This window comes from Triticum urartu, chromosome 6 (genome assembly GCF_003073215.2).
Source record: "Triticum urartu cultivar G1812 chromosome 6, Tu2.1, whole genome shotgun sequence".
NCBI classification, from domain to species: domain Eukaryota; kingdom Viridiplantae; phylum Streptophyta; class Magnoliopsida; order Poales; family Poaceae; genus Triticum; species Triticum urartu.
In genome coordinates, this window is record NC_053027.1 from 543,050,049 (window position 1) to 543,065,880 (window position 15,832).

A 15,832-nucleotide genomic window follows, 5' to 3' on the forward strand; every position below is an offset into this window, starting at 1 on the left:
GTTGATTTGCTCGGGAGTGGTTGAGAAGGCCCCGATCTACATTTCCACCAAGGGATTTTCGATTCCCCCACTCATCCCTAGCGGATCTTGTTACTCTTGGGTGTTTGAGCACCCTAGACGGTTGAGGTCACCACGGAGCCATAGTCCATTGTGGTGAAGCTTCGTGGTATTGTTGGGAGCCTCCAATTAAGTTGTAGAGATTGCCCCAACCTTGTTTGTAAATGTCCGGTTGCCGCCTTCAAGGGCACCAATAGTGGAATCACAGCATCTCGCATTGTGTGAGGGCGTGATGAGAATACGGTGGCCCTAGTGGCTTCTTGGGGAGCATTGTGCCTCCACACCGCTCTAACGGAGACGTACTTCCCCTCAAAAGGAAGGAACTTCAGTAACACATCCTCGTCTTCACCGGATCCACTCTTGGTTATCTCTTACCTTTACTTGTGCAAACTCTTTAGTGTTACTTCTCTTGCTTGCTTGTATGCTTGTTGTTATTGCATCATATAGGTTACTCACCTAGTTGCACATCTAGACAACCTACTTTGATGCAAAGTTTAATTTGGTAAAGAAAAGTTAAAAATTGGTAGTTGCCTATTCACCCCCCCTCTAGTCATCCATATCGATCCTTTCAATTGGTATCAGAGCCCCATCTCTTTATTAAAGACTTTACCATCCAAAGAGTATGGTTGATACCGTAGACGGTGTGGAGGAACACTCCGATGTGAATCCGACCTCGTCTACGGGCGATGGGGGAATCTCGGTCTCTCGTGAGGAGTTCAATGTGGCCTTGGAGACATTGAAAACCTCCATGACCACCGAGGTTGAAAGCATGTTTACTAAATTTCTTGAGGGCTTTAAACTATCCACCACACCGTTGAAAGTGGGTGACCCCACCGACAAGGTGACGGATGCTATCCCCGACAAGGGGGAAGCTAGTAGTGAAAAGGCTCCTTCTTCTAGTGGTAAAAATGGCATCGACATCTTTGCTCATGTGGAACCACCACTTGTTTATGGTGGACCGGTTCCTTCTACTCATTTGAATCATGCCGGTCCTCCCCCTAAGATTGTGAAAAATGAGGACTTTGATTCTTGGGTTTACCGCTTTAAATGTCATTTAAATCATGTGAACGCTAACCTTTGGAGAATCATTGAAGAAGGTTTCTATCCACATGATCCAAGCAACTTCACTCCTCGAGAAGCCGCAGATAATCAATTCAATGAGAATGCTCTCTTCATCATTCAAGATGCAATCTCACCCGAAGACCTACCTCATCTTCGGCCCTTCGCCTTGGCCAAAGACGTGTGGATTTGTGTTGTCTCCCTCTACCGGGGAAGCGCAAGCATTCAACGCTCCAACTATGAAGTGGTGCAAGATGAGGCCGATGAGTTTGCAATGAAAGAAGATGAAGAACCTCGTGAGCTTTATGAGAGGGTAACCAAACTCGCGGTCTCACTCCGAGATCACGGGAGCAAGGACACGGATGACAATTGGATCAAGCGCAAATTCCTCAAGGCAATGATGCCCTACCACAAGACCATGTCCTCCGTCATTCGTCAAAGACCGGACTTCCACACTTTGACCTCAAGCGAAGTGTTGGATGAGTTTGTGGCCATGAACATTTTGAACAAGACCGCCGACAATGCGGTGCTTCGTTCTCAAAGGGCAAAGAATCCCAACCTTGCATTGAAGGCCAAGCTCTCCGTTGAAGAAGAATAAGAGGAAGAAGAGGAGAGCAACCCCGAGGATACGAAGTATGCATATCATGAACACATGGCACTCGCTTCGAGGCAATTTTGGAGCAAGAAAAACTCAAGGCCAAACTTTAACAAGAACAACTCAAGTGGCACGAAGAGCAAGCAACGTTTATGGACTTGCTAAAATTATGGCAACGTGAGTCATTTTGTTGCGGAGTGCCCGTATGAGAAGAGGGAAGACAATGGTGGCAAGCTCATCCGAAAGGACAAGGCCAAGTCGTTCCCCAACAAGAGCAACTTCACCAAGAAGACTCCTCCCAAGGCATTGGTGGTACAAGAAGAGTACAATGAGGATGACGACAATGATGAAGGTGATGAGTCGGTTGCCATGGCCTCCGTTGCCATTGCGATGACTCCACGGGTGTCCCTCTTCGACTCACCCAATGAGAGCATCACCGCCAAATGCCTCATGGCTAAAGCCACCAACAAGGTAACCCCCAACATCAAAACTACCATCATTAATCATCCTTCTCCGATGGATAGCATTAATGAACTTGAGGGAGCGAATGTGGAGACAAATGAGTTTGAGGCCTTTATGGGCAAACTTAAGGGAAAAATCCAAGAAGCACTTTGTTGCTCTATTGGAACAACTTGGTGAAGTCAATGACATGATCGAGGCTCACGAAGACACCATCACTAAGATGGAAGAGCATAGTCGTGACTATGCCGATGAGATTTCGGATCTTTCCAATGCTCTTGAGGAAGAGTGTGGTCTTCGTTTGGCTTTTGAGGAGTCACACAATGTTGATCATGCTAAGTTAAAGAAAGATTATGATCATGTCCTTATTGTTTCTCATGTGCTAAACTCCGAGAAGGCCGAACTTGAGGTTGATCTTGCTAGACTCAAAGAGGAGTTTGATCTACTTGACAATGCTCACAAGGTCTTGAAGGGTGCTCATGCTAGCCTCAAAGAGTCTCATGATCAACTTCAAGTAAAGCTAACCAAGGAAAAAGCCACTTTTCCTCGTATGATGTTAATTGATAATGCAAATGCTACTAACCCGTGTTGTGAGCATGTGCATCTCGTTGAGGAGAACGCTAAGCTAAAGGGGCAACTTGAGAGAGGTCTTGAGACTTGCATACAAGGCAAGAAGAACCTCAACGACCTCTTGATCAACCAAAAGGGAGTGGTGGCCAAGGAAGGGGTTGGGTACGTGCCCGACTCCAAGAATAAGAAGAAGAATGACAAGACCAAACGACCTCCTCCTCTCATGCAAACCTTTGTGAAGGAGGGATAGAGTGCCTCCGAGGAGAAGAAGAATAAGAACAATGAGAAGGGTGGCGTTGTCAAAAAGGGCAATGCCACTCCTCGCATCAAAGCCGGCGACTTTAATCCTTCATATGTGTTATGCCGTGCTAGTGATGGGCATGTCTATGCCAAATTCGTTGGTTCTCCTCATGAATACATTGAATGGTCTATTTGGGTTCCAAAGATCCTTGTTACTAACATCAAAGGACCCATTACAAAATGGGTACCTAAAACCAAGCATTAATCTCTTGTAGGTGTTTGCTTCCGGTGGGGGATCATGGTTGCTCGATAGCGGAGCTACAAATCATTTAACCGAAAGCAAGGACTTGGTGGTGGATGTGCACAAGATTCCATCTATGCCCACCAATGTCGAGTGGGGTGATGCCTCATCCTCTAAGGTATTGGGACTTGGCAAGGTGGTCATCTCTCATGATCTCACGATCGAGAAGGTCATGCTTGTTGAGTCCCTTGCATACAATTTACTTTTCGTTTGTCAACTTGCAATCATGGGCTTTGCCACTTTCTTTGATATCGATACCATGGCCCTCTTGTGGAGCAAGACTCTTAAAGTAGCCTTTGTTGGGCATGTCGAGAACGGTCTATATGTGATTAAATTTTCGGAGCGACCCACTAAGACCGCGACATGCCTAATGGTAAAGTTGATGTGGGATGGCTTTGGCATCGCCGTCTAGCCCATGTCAATATGAGATCTTTGCAAAGTCTTCTCAAGGGGGACCATGTCCGTGGACTAACGAATGTTAGTTTTGCTAAAGATCGTGCTTACAGTGCTTGTATCGAAGGAAAGCTACATGAGAAGGCTCACCCTCCCACGACTATCATTTACTCAAAGAGGCCTTTGGAGCTCCTTCACATGGATCTCTTTGGTCCTCCATCTTTCGATAGTCTTGGAGGTAGGAAGTATTGCTTGGTGATTGTGGGTGACTACTCAAGATACACGTGGGTGTATTTCTTCAAGAGGAAGAGCGAGACCCAACAAACCGTCATTGAATTTGCAAATGAAGCACCACGTCAACACAATGCAAAGATCTTGACAATAAGAAGTGACAACGGCACCGAGTTCAAGAACTACACCTTGGATGAGTTTCTTAGTGATGAGGGGATCAAGCATCAATATTCCGCACCTTACACCCCTCAACAAAACGGTGTTGCGGAGAGGAAGAACCGGACGTTGATGGATGCGGCAAGGACCATGATGGCGGAGTTCAAGTCTCCGTACAACTTTTGGGCCGAAGCCATCAACACCCCGTGTCATGCATCCAATCGGCTCTACCTCCGCAAGGGCTTGAACAAGACTCCATATGAGATACTCACCAGTAACAAGCCCAATCTCAAGTACTTTCGGGTGTTCGGGTGTAAGTGTTTCATTCTCAAGAAAGGTGTTCGGTTGTCTAAATTTGAGGCTAGAGCTTATGAGGGCATACTTGTTGGTTATGCTACAAACTCTCATGCTTACCGTGTCCTCAATAAATCCACGAGACTTATTGAGGAGACATGTAACGTGGAGTTTGATGAGAATAACGGCTCCCAAGTGGAGCAAAGTGGCACTTGTGATGTAGGTGATGAAATTCCTCCTCAAGCCATAAGAAGAATGGGTGTTGGTTTTATCCTACCCATTGAGGAACCCCTTGTGGCCGAAGGAGAAGGACAATGCTCCACTCAAGTGGAGCCATCACCAACCCAAGGCCCACACGCTTCCAAAGAACAACATGAAGGCCCTCGTCCTCGAGAACATGACCAAGGGCAAGATCATGTTCAAGACATTGTTGACACATCAAGTGATGCACAAGGTCAAGTTCTCTCCTCCGAGCAAGTTCAAGAACAAGAACAAGCTAAAGACGACGCTCAAGATAATCAAGTGATCACTCCTCGTCTCACCCCGAGGAGGATTTGGAGCGTCGTGCCGCCAAGGTTGCTTCCAAGCTCTCCACCAAGGATCATCTCATGACGAATGTGCTTGGAAGCTTAAGAAAGGGGGTAAGCACTCGTAGACAATTAGCAAACTATTGTGAGCATCACGCATTTGTCTCTTGTGTCGAACCCCACAAGGTCTATGAGGCGCTAGAAGATCCGGATTGGCTCAATGCCATGCATGAAGAACTCAACAACTTCGAGCTCAACAAAGTGTGGAGATTGGTGCCAAGACCGATGGGGAACCACAATGTCATTGGAACCAAGTGGATATTTAAGAACAAGCAAGATGCCCATGGGATTATCATTCGCAACAAGACCCGTTTAGTAGCACAAGGCTACTCCCAAGTCGAGGGTATCGACTACGGTGAAACCTTTGCTCCCGTTGCTCGTCTTAAATCCATTCGCATGTTGATTGCATATGCTTCTCATCATAACTTTAAGTTACAACAAATGGATGTGAAGAGTGCTTTTCTTAATGGTCCTATTAATGAATTGGTTTACGTCAAGCAACCCCCCGGGTTCGAGGATCCCTACTTTCCCGATCATGTGTATCGACTCGATAAGGCACTCTATGGCCTTAAACAAGCCCCACGTGCATGGTATGACCACCTTACCGAGTTGTTACAAGACCGTGGTTTTGAAGTTGGGCTAATCGACCCCACTCTTTTTACTAAGAAGGTCAAAGGGGAGTTGTTTGTGTGCCAATTATATGTTGATCATATTATCTTTGGTTCACCTAACAAAGCTTTCAATGAGGAATTTGCCGCTCTCATGACCTCAAAGTTCGATATGTCTTCCATGGGAGAGTTGAAGTTCTTTCTAGGGTTCGAAGTGAAGCAAAAAAGAGAAGGAACCTTCATCAACCAATCCAAATACACTCAAGACATGCTCAAGAGATTCAAGCTAAGTGACGTCAAGCCGGCTTCCACTCCAATGCCCACCAAGTGCCAACTTGACATAGATCCCAATGGTAAAGTGGTGGATCAAAAGGTATATCGCTCCATGATTGGATCCTTGCTTTACCTTTGTGCATCTAGACCGGATATCATGTTGAGTGTGGGAATTTGTGCACGGTTTCAAGCCGCACCTAAGGAAAGTCACTATGTGGCGGTCAAACGAATCTTTCGATATTTGGCTCATACCCCAAACTTTGGCTTATGGTACCCAAGAGGATCAAACTTCAAGCTTGTAGGGTACTCGGATTTCGATTGGGCGGGAGAAAAAGTGGATAGGAAGTCCACTTCCGGAGGGTGCCAATTCCTTGGTTGCTCTTTGGTAAGTTGGTCTTCCAAAAAGCAAAGTTGTGTGTCTCTCTCGTCCACCGAAGCGGAGTATGTAGCAGCCGGTAGTTGTTGTGCACAACTCCTATGGATGAGGCAAACTTTAAAGGATTACGGTGTCACTTGTGACAAAGTGCCTCTTTGGTGTGACAATGAAAGTGCCATCAAGATCTCTCTCAACCCGGTGCAACACTTCAAGACGAAGCATATTGAGATTCGGTATCACTTCATCCGGGATCACATTAGGCGAGGAGAGATTGAGCTCAACTATGTCAACACTCATGATAACCTTGCAGATATTTTCACGAAGCCCTTGGATGAAGCAAGATTTCGTGAGTTAAGGCATGAGCTAAATATCATTGATTCGAGCAATGTGGCTTGAACCCTTGCACACCCCACCACGCTCAATTTGTTGTCTAGTTTAGGTGTAGGCATGGACATAGGGGGAGTGTTGTTCTCTAAATGAACTCTTCCTCCCCCCATTATGCATAAATTGATCGAGTCTTTCACTTTAGCCATTGTTGATGGTACTTGTGTTTCAAAGACGAGTTTTGGTCATGGGCCCAAGGTTAAAATTTTCGTGGCGCCGTACCTCTTGACTCAAACATAGGTGGCCTCGGCCACCGCCCTCTCTTGAAGAGGTGTGTCTTGGCCGTTTGCTGGTGTGCTCTCTCTTCTTGCCTTTTTGTTTTTTTGAGCTAAGCCTTGTTGTTTGGTTGCCGTGGCGTCCTGGGCGGTACTACCGCTTATAAGCGGTACTACCGCCCCAGCGCGGTACTACCGCTGAGGGACGGGACCAGGGGGTTATATCGGGGCAGGGGGAGGTTTCTTCTCCCCCATACCCATTCACTTTGCCCCCTCGTTCCTCTTCCTCTCTCTCCAGCCTCGCCACGCCGCGGGAGGGCTCCGACGGATCTTCGTCTCCGGGGCATCCCTCTCCATTTCCTTCGGTGGAGTTGATCCCCACCTCGTTCTCTTGCCATGGATGCCGGTATTGCCCCCGTTCCTTCTCTCCCTTTGTCTTGTTTTCAGATCTTGCTTCTTAGGGGGAATGGTGATTGCATCTCTAGATTTTTGGCTAAATCTAGGCTTGAGTAGGTTGGAGAAGGCAACTAGACTATCTAGATTAGAGTTTGGTAGGAATATTTTTGAATTTGGCAGGCCGGTAGTGTCGGAACTGACCACGGTAGTAGGAAACCGCTGTTTCCCCGCCTCGAGCGGTACTACCGCTCTCGTTGGAGCGGTACTACCGCTTGAACTCGAGCGGTACTACCGCTCTCTTTGGAGCGGTACTACCGCTTGGGCGATACTGCCGCGGGCATGTCACAGTACTACCGCTGCCTGCCAAGTTCCATCATGTTCTTGCCTTACCTTGATCCTTTTGTTGTGTTTGTTGGCTTATGCTCGTTCTTTCTGGTTGTTTTGCGTGTTCTTGTGTTTGGCTCCAGGTGATGAACATCATGAGCATCAAGCTCGCCGTATCAACCCCGGGCGTGCAACATCAAAGCGCTACCGCACCTCTGAGCCAGCCGGTGGTTCCTCTAGCACCCAACCGCCACCAGCAGGTGCATCCGCAAGTGTTCCTCCACCTCCTCAGCAGTCGAAGAGATCCGCCAACAAGCCAAAAGGAAAGACTGTGACTGAGATGACTGCCAAGGAGTTTTGGGAAAGGCGTTGCCGCAATCCCTATGAGGTGGACCAAGATCCCACTTTGGTCAACTGCCCGTTCTGGAACCGATTTCAGTTTGCCATCTATTTTGATGTGATCAAGTCCAAGAAGAATCTCTATGTTGATGTTCGCTCCATTGACACTGATGCCATGGAGAAGGACCCTGAGTACTTTGGCGAAGCCCTTCAGATGTGCACTCAGCTGAACATTCTCAGGATCATGCAGTTCAACAAGGATTTCGATGCAGATTTGGTGGCTCAATTCTATGCTACCGTTCATCTTGGAACGGATGCCGACAGGACTCTGACTTGGATGACCAATGGCAAGTTGCTTTCCGTCAAGTGGAAGGCCTTCATAGAGTTACTTGATGTGGAAGATCGCGGGCCTGATACTTCAGTAGGTTTCTGCCCTCACCGCAATACTACATCCACTCACAAGCAAGCCCTTTGGCCCTACTGCACTGTGAAGGTTCACCCAGTGACTAAGAAGGAAACCTATGAGCTGTCTACGTATCTGGACATTCTTCATCGTGTCTTCCGTGAGACTCTCTTCCCTCGCATCGGGAATCTGGATATGATCCACTCATATCTCGTAGACATGCTTCTTTTCTGTCAGCATGAGAAGGAAGCAAACACTGGAGAGAGCCTGGATATTTCTCATGTTATGTGGTCTGAACTTCTCTCTGCCGTTTCTGAGCACAAGTGCCCGATATATGGTCCATTCATCATGAGGCTCATTGAGAGGGCCTGGGCATAGATCTATCCCAGAGTGATGCTGGAAACTGGAGACTTGGTTTCCCATGAGATCAAGCGTCTGAGGAAGAAGGACAATTGGGTCACCCCAGCGCCTAAACTCGGGGGTCCGTCTGCTGCTGCTGCCATGGAGACCGAGGGTGGGGCTGCCACTGATGATCACAAGGAGGACTTTGGGCCCTCTAGTGCAGAACCTTCATGGGCGAAGAAGCTTAAACGCAAGATGAAGAAGCTTTTCTGCATGGAGTCTCATGGTCAGTACATGACTCATGTGACGGAGAAGCATGCCAGGGTGCGCCACAAGGAGCTCATGCGTCACCTGGGAGGGACAGTTGCCAGTGGTTCTGAGGGACAGGTCACTGAAGAGGAGGAATGGATTCATCAGCATTGCCCTTGGACCGACTTCGACGCTGAGCAGTTTCCGACCAACGACGAAGATGTAGACGATCACGCTGAGATGTGATGTTCGAGATCCTCAGCTTGCCATCACCTGAAATCGTAGCGTCGCTCTTTCCCCTTTTGGTGTCTCGATGCCAAAGGGGGAGAGAGTGTAGGGATTTGTGTTGTTGTCGTGCTTCGAGTGTGTCTTTGTGTCGTCTTGTGTTTTCTTGTGTGTTCTCTCGGTGTCTTTATTTGGTTTGGTTTGGTGCCTGTGAGACCTAAGTTCTAGACATATGTGTGAGACATATGCTCCCTATCGCTACCTTATTACTTATGTCTATTCAGTACTGTAGTATATTATGAGTTGCATGCTTGTCCTGTTTTATACTCTTCTCTCATATATCATGTGCTTAGAATTGTTGGACTATAAAATATAGCGGGAGTGTTGATCCGGATGTGTGTGTCTTGCTTTCCTTCTGCTCCTCTAACTAGGTGCACACATTCAGGGGGAGCCCGTCTATATTTTGTAATTCTTAGTTTTCTTACTTTTATATCTTTTCCTTGTGCAAATCCCTAGTTGTCATCAATCCACCAAAAAGGGGGAGATTGTTGAGGCATCTCTCTCGAGGTAGTTTTGGTGATTGATGACAACATGTTTGCGGACTAATCATGTGCTTTGACTAGTTCACAGATTCATTCTTGGCACGAGACGTTTTCTTCCCTTCGGAGTGTCATTCAAGACGGTGTAGCTCTTTCGTTTCTCTTTCGGTGGACTAGTTGCGTAGAGGGCACCGTACTATCAAGAGGGGGTCCGCTGGGGTATTGCTTGGGTGGAATCAACACGTACACATCAGCTTCTCACCCTTAGAGCTCTTCCACTTCATTGCAGAGTTCTATTCTCTTTCTGTGTCCTGTCTGGATTCCAGCGGTAGTACCGCGAAACCCAGCGGTAGTACCGTCGAGGAGCCACAAGCGGCAGTACCGCTCCGCAGTGGTAGTACCACCGGTGAATCCACAGCAGTACTACCGCTGGCCTGCCTGGCACCACCGCCTAGTCCTCAGCCTTGACGGAGAGATCTTCTCTCTCTCTTGACTGTGTCCCAGTGGTAGTATCGGACTACCAGCGGTAGTACCGCCGAAGGGTCACAAGCGGCAGTACCGCTCCCCAGCGGTAGTACCGCCGGTGACCCCGTAGCTGTACTACCGTTGGGCTGTCTGGCCCCTACCGCCTCGACTCGAGGGCTCTTTTTCTCGTGTTGGGTTTTGCGGCACTAGTTGCGGCAGTAGAGGTAGTAGTACCGCTTCAGAGCGGTAGTACCGCCCTTACCACCGCAGTAGTACCGCGCTTGGTCCAGATCCCTGCTGCTCTTCTCTGCGCGGCAGTACCGCTAGCTGGAGCGGCAGTACCGCTGGCTCAGCGGTAGTACCGCCCCCCCTAGCGGTACTACCGCCCTGTGCGGGGCTGGTTGGTGGGGCAACGGTTGGATTGTTGCCCCCACTATAAAAGGGGGTCCCCTTCTCCTTTGACTTACCTCTTCCCCCTCAAGCTCCATTAATGCTCAAGCTCCATTAATGCTCCAAGCTTCATTTTCGCCCGATCTATCTCTCTAGTGAATCAAACTTGTTGATTTGCTCGGGAGTGGTTGAGAAGGCCCCGATCTACACTTCCACCAAGGGATTTTCGATTCCCCCATGCATCCCTAGCGGATCTTATTACTCTTGGGTGTTTGAGCACCCTAGACGGTTGAGGTCACCACGGAGCCATAGTCCATTGTGGTGAAGCTTCATGGTATTGTTGGGAGCCTCCAATTAAGTTGTGGAGATTGCCCCACCCTTGTTTGTAAAGGTCCGGTTGTCGCCTTCAAGGGCACCAATAGTGGAATCACGACATCTCGCATTGTGTGAGGGCGTGAGGAGAATACGGTGGCCCTAGTGGCTTCTTGGGGAGCATTGTGCCTCCACACCGCTCTAACGGAGACGTACTTCCCCTCAAAAGGAAGGAACTTCGGTAACACATCCTCGTCTTCACCGGATCCACTCTTGGTTATCTCTTACCTTTACTTGTGCAAGATCTTTAGTGTTACTTCTCTTGCTTGCTTGTATACTTGTTGTTATTGCATCATATAGGTTGCTCACCTAGTTGCACATCTAGACAACCTACTTTCATGCAAAGTTTAATTTGGTAAAGAAAAGTTAAAAATTGGTAGTTGCCTATTCACCCCCCCCCCTCTAGTCAAGCATATCGATCCTTTCAGCATCTCTAGTTGATTCCTCAAAATCGGTTAGAGGAGTAGAAAAATTGGTTTTAAGGTGTTAAACCGGACCTAGCCGATCCCTTGACGGCTTTAGCCCCTCAAATTTTCACTCCTCGCATCTCTTGGTCCTCAAATATGCTCGGCCGAAGGAAGTTCTCAGGATAAATTTCATTTGCTCACTCGCCCATAGAGTAAATTTTTTGTTCTTGGGATATACAACCTCAAAGGAGGTCACAACATCTACAACTGGGTGCCCCAAAGCCCCCACAAACATCCGGGCGGGCCCTCCGGTCACTGATCGGTAAAAAAACCGACCCATGCTGGTGCCTCAAACCGGCCTCAATCGCCCGGATTGACTGGCACCCCTCATATTTAGCCTAAATCCGCGGAATACATGGAGATGCATGGGCACGGGCGCGTCCGCCACGTTGGACTGACGGCCAGGTCCCACACGGAATCGCCTGGAAACCCAACAGTAATGTGCTTCGATTCGAAGTAAGCTCTACACAAAAAAGATGCACATCAACGTTGTGGTTCCATTCTTCATGGATTGTATATATTGAATTTCATGCTAATTCAGAGGTTTTTAGACGAATTTTGGTAAAATCATTGCATCCGGTCGACCATATGAAATTTCCTTTGACCACTAGCTTCATATCACCATTTCACATGACTTTTTTGTTGCATGTTTTCTGTTTAGACGATCATAGACGAGTAGATCTATGGCTCCCTACTGATTATACAAACGTGTCACACCTGGGCGTCAGTCAGCTGAAAACATTTGCGCCTAGTTGATTTCGTGATCGTTGGATAAGCATCTAAGGGCTGCCACACCTTCTTCTACCTCTAGCCGGCCCTTCTCTTCTTCCTCCAACACCCCGTTTCTGCGTGAGGTAAGTTAACAACATGGATAAGATGTGAAATTAATCATCTGTGCGCATGTAACAAACATCAACACGTTGCATCTGAGAAGAAAATGCTTATAACCAAACAATCGTGTGTGTGTTTCTTCTCAGCCTAGCTGAGGAGGATGCAAGCTACCAAACTATCTACATAACATGGTTTCCTGGCATTCACTTAGCGAGGCCCAATTAAGCTAGGCTCATCGGAGACACGAAAATGCTCTAGGCTACCAAACAAGCCAAAAACACCCCTCCCCATTTGTATTCGTAGACCATCTAGCTCCACCATGCACTGCCCTAAATAAGTTTCAATAAGTCTATTGTGCATTTTCGTCCATTTTCCTTTTTATGTCGCTGAATTTCATAATTTACCTAAAGGTCAGCGTGAATAAAAACATATTAAGCTATAGCAACGGGTTGTCACAGGAGCACATGCTGAGTGTCCGTAATGCTAGTTGGTAATTATGCCCTGCAAAGATAATAGGTTTTCTAGACGATTCCGAGGACTATCCAGTTAACGAACTGTTGAATTGCTTCTTTATGTCTAAATTTGCTGAACTGCTTCTTAGTAGCTAAATTGCTAGGTGTTTATGTGCACATGTCACCGGTAAACTACTTTGTATTTGAATCGATGACGTCAGGAACTATGATACTATACCGTGCATAACATTTGATGCAAATATTTTACTAGTATGAATTGTTTAAGTCAAGAGTAAAATACTATGTCTAAATCAGAAAAAAAAATGTTCTCATTGTTTTCTAGAGGGTGGAGGAGGGGGGGGGGGGCAATTGTCCCCTCCCTTTTCTTCAACAATTATTTACACGAGTATTGCATAACTATTTTTGGTGGATGCAAAGCAAAAGGCTTGGAAGAGGAGGTTCCCTGGACTACCCTATGTCGTCCAGTGTGGCAGGGCAGTGGTGAAGATCATAGCTGGGACGCTGTCAAGCCAAGCAAAGACCGTCAATATCCCGCCGACCTTGAACCACCCGCAAGCCCCTCGGGGCAGTAGGCTGCAGTACCCGACGTCGTGCTCCAGAAGGTCTTGGACCGCACATATCATTGGAACGACGTAAAATGAAATATGTACCTAGTCAACGATGGCTATTGAGTCCAGTGCAGCAAGCCTGGGGTCCGATGTGGTAGAAAACAAGGGCTGCATCGTAACCGAGATGGAGGATGTCGATGATGATTTGTACTGGCAGTATGATCTTGAGGTACCTGCACTGTGAACATTTATAAAAAATTAAATGAGGTAATTTATGAAGTATGTATAATATATTTTGAAAAATATAAACAAATGTAAAAAATCACAAAAAGGGAAAGCAAAATGGACCAGCCCAGTAGCAATTGAATTGATGACGTCAAGAACTATGATACTATACTGTGCATAACATGTGATGCAAATATTTGTGTTTTTTTGTGGCGGCAGAATTGGGTTCCCATCCATCACAAATTTGGAGAGGCATTCTTGATGGGAGAGATGTGGTAGCACAAGGCATCATTCGTCGGATAGGAGATGGAGAAGATACGTACATCTGGGCTCATAACTAGATACCAAGGGAGAGTTACAAAAGGCCAATTACTTCACTGGTTCCGGACCCCCCTCGACGAGTTGCAGAACTAATAGAAACATCGATGACGGTGTGGTATGAACAGCTTGTCCGTACGGTGTTTACACCTTTTGATGCAGAGCCAATTCTACAGATCCCGTTATGCACTAGACGGTCTCAGACTTTTGGGCTTGGAGCGAGGAACCGCGGGGTCATTTTTCGGCAAGCTCGGCTTACTGTATGCTAGTCCGAACTAAACGGAACTGAGAGGCTTGGCTCGAAGGCAGGGAGGGCACATCAAATATAAAAGCAGAAGGAGCCGAATGGAAGTCTTTGTGGAAGGTGCAAGTTCCCTCGAAAATCAGGGTTTTTCTGTGGCGTTTGGCAAGAAATTTTGTCCCGTCGACTGCGGTATTACATGGGCGAAATATGGCTACATCATCATCCTGCAGATTATGTGGAGTACATGATTCATGGAGGCACGCGTTATTGGACTGTCCTGTGTCCCGGAGTACCTAGGCCCTATCAACTGACGCCATCCTGGATCAGCTAAGTGTCAACCAGCAGGACAGCTCCAAGGAGTGGATCTTTGCCATGGGAAAAGCTCTTTCGTCAGAGGAGTTCGTCAGATGTGTGACAACTCTATGGGCCATATGGGGGGCGAGGCGTAAGGCGTTATATGAAGATATTTTCAAAAGTCCGTATGCAATCCATGGTTTCGTCAACAGATATCGGGGGGAGATCCAGAATTCATCACAGGAGAAGGAAAATCATGGGACTACGTCCACTAGAAGCATGGGATGGCTTGCTCCACCGGAGCTTTATATAAAGATCAATGTGGATGCTGCAGTGAGCAGAGGAGGATGCCACAGAGCAGTTGGGGCAATTTGTAGAAGCAACGATGGCTCTTTCTCAGGCGCATCAATGATTGTCTTCACAAACCAAAGCGATCCGGCTACTCTTGAAGCAATGACGGTCAGGGAAGGTTTGGCGCTAGCCCAAGACTTGAATGTGCACCGAATACATCTAGCATCGGATTGCTAGGGAGTGGTGGCAGAAATCAAAGCTGGGAGCAGATCGGCTTATGGTGCTATCATAGAGGAGATTAAGTTGACTACCACTTCTTTTATTTCATGTAATATAGTTCATGAGCTTAGGAGCTCCAACAAGAAGGCTCACAATCTAGCGAAGCATGCATTAAGATTAGGGCCTGGGCGTCATGTATGGCTAGGCCATCCCGAAGGTCTTTCCTTTGTCCCTGTAAACATTGTGACGGGTTGAATAAAAGCTTCGTGAGATTGCCTCAAAAAAAATGTGAAGCAAATATTTTACCAATTTGAATTGTTTAACTCAAAAGTAAAATAACATGTCTAAATCAGAATAAAAAACGACCGTCCCTCTTTTTTCTTGAATAATTATTTACACGTGTATTGCATAACTATTTTTGGTGGATGCGAGGAAGATGCTTGGAAGACGAGGGAGCAGAGGATGTGTGTGCCTGCCATCCACCCGATCACCAAGTCCAGCTTTCCCTAACCAGGTTCCTACTGAACTCATAAAAATAAAAAGAAAATTGCAATCTTGTCCTCCAGATGTTCTATCTATCTAGAAAGAAAGGGAAGAAATCCATCTTTTCCGCCTCCGATCCTACTGATTATCGGAAAATAAAACCCTCAGATCCTACCGATCGAAGGAGGAGGAAGAGGAAAGGGATGATGACATATAATTAACCAGTAGGTTTTGGTGTTGATGTTGGTGTTGGGAGGAGGACCGGCCAGGGTGGATGCGATCGATCATGCCGTCCCGAACACCAAGACCAGCGCCTTGGCCTCCCCGCGTATAGTCCAAAGTGTACTATCACCAAGTCCGCGTACATCGCTTGTGGTGGAACGACGGAACCATTGGAACTATGACGTCGGCGATGAACGTGACGATCGATCTCTAATCTTGCACTACGGCGTCTACGAAGAACATGCAGCTTACGGCGGTACTACCGATCTTGTTGTTTAAACAGATGATGACATTTTTATTTTGAGATTTGAACACAGTACAACGCAAAAGCCCACATACACGCACATGCACTCTCACATGTGATGAACGCTTAGA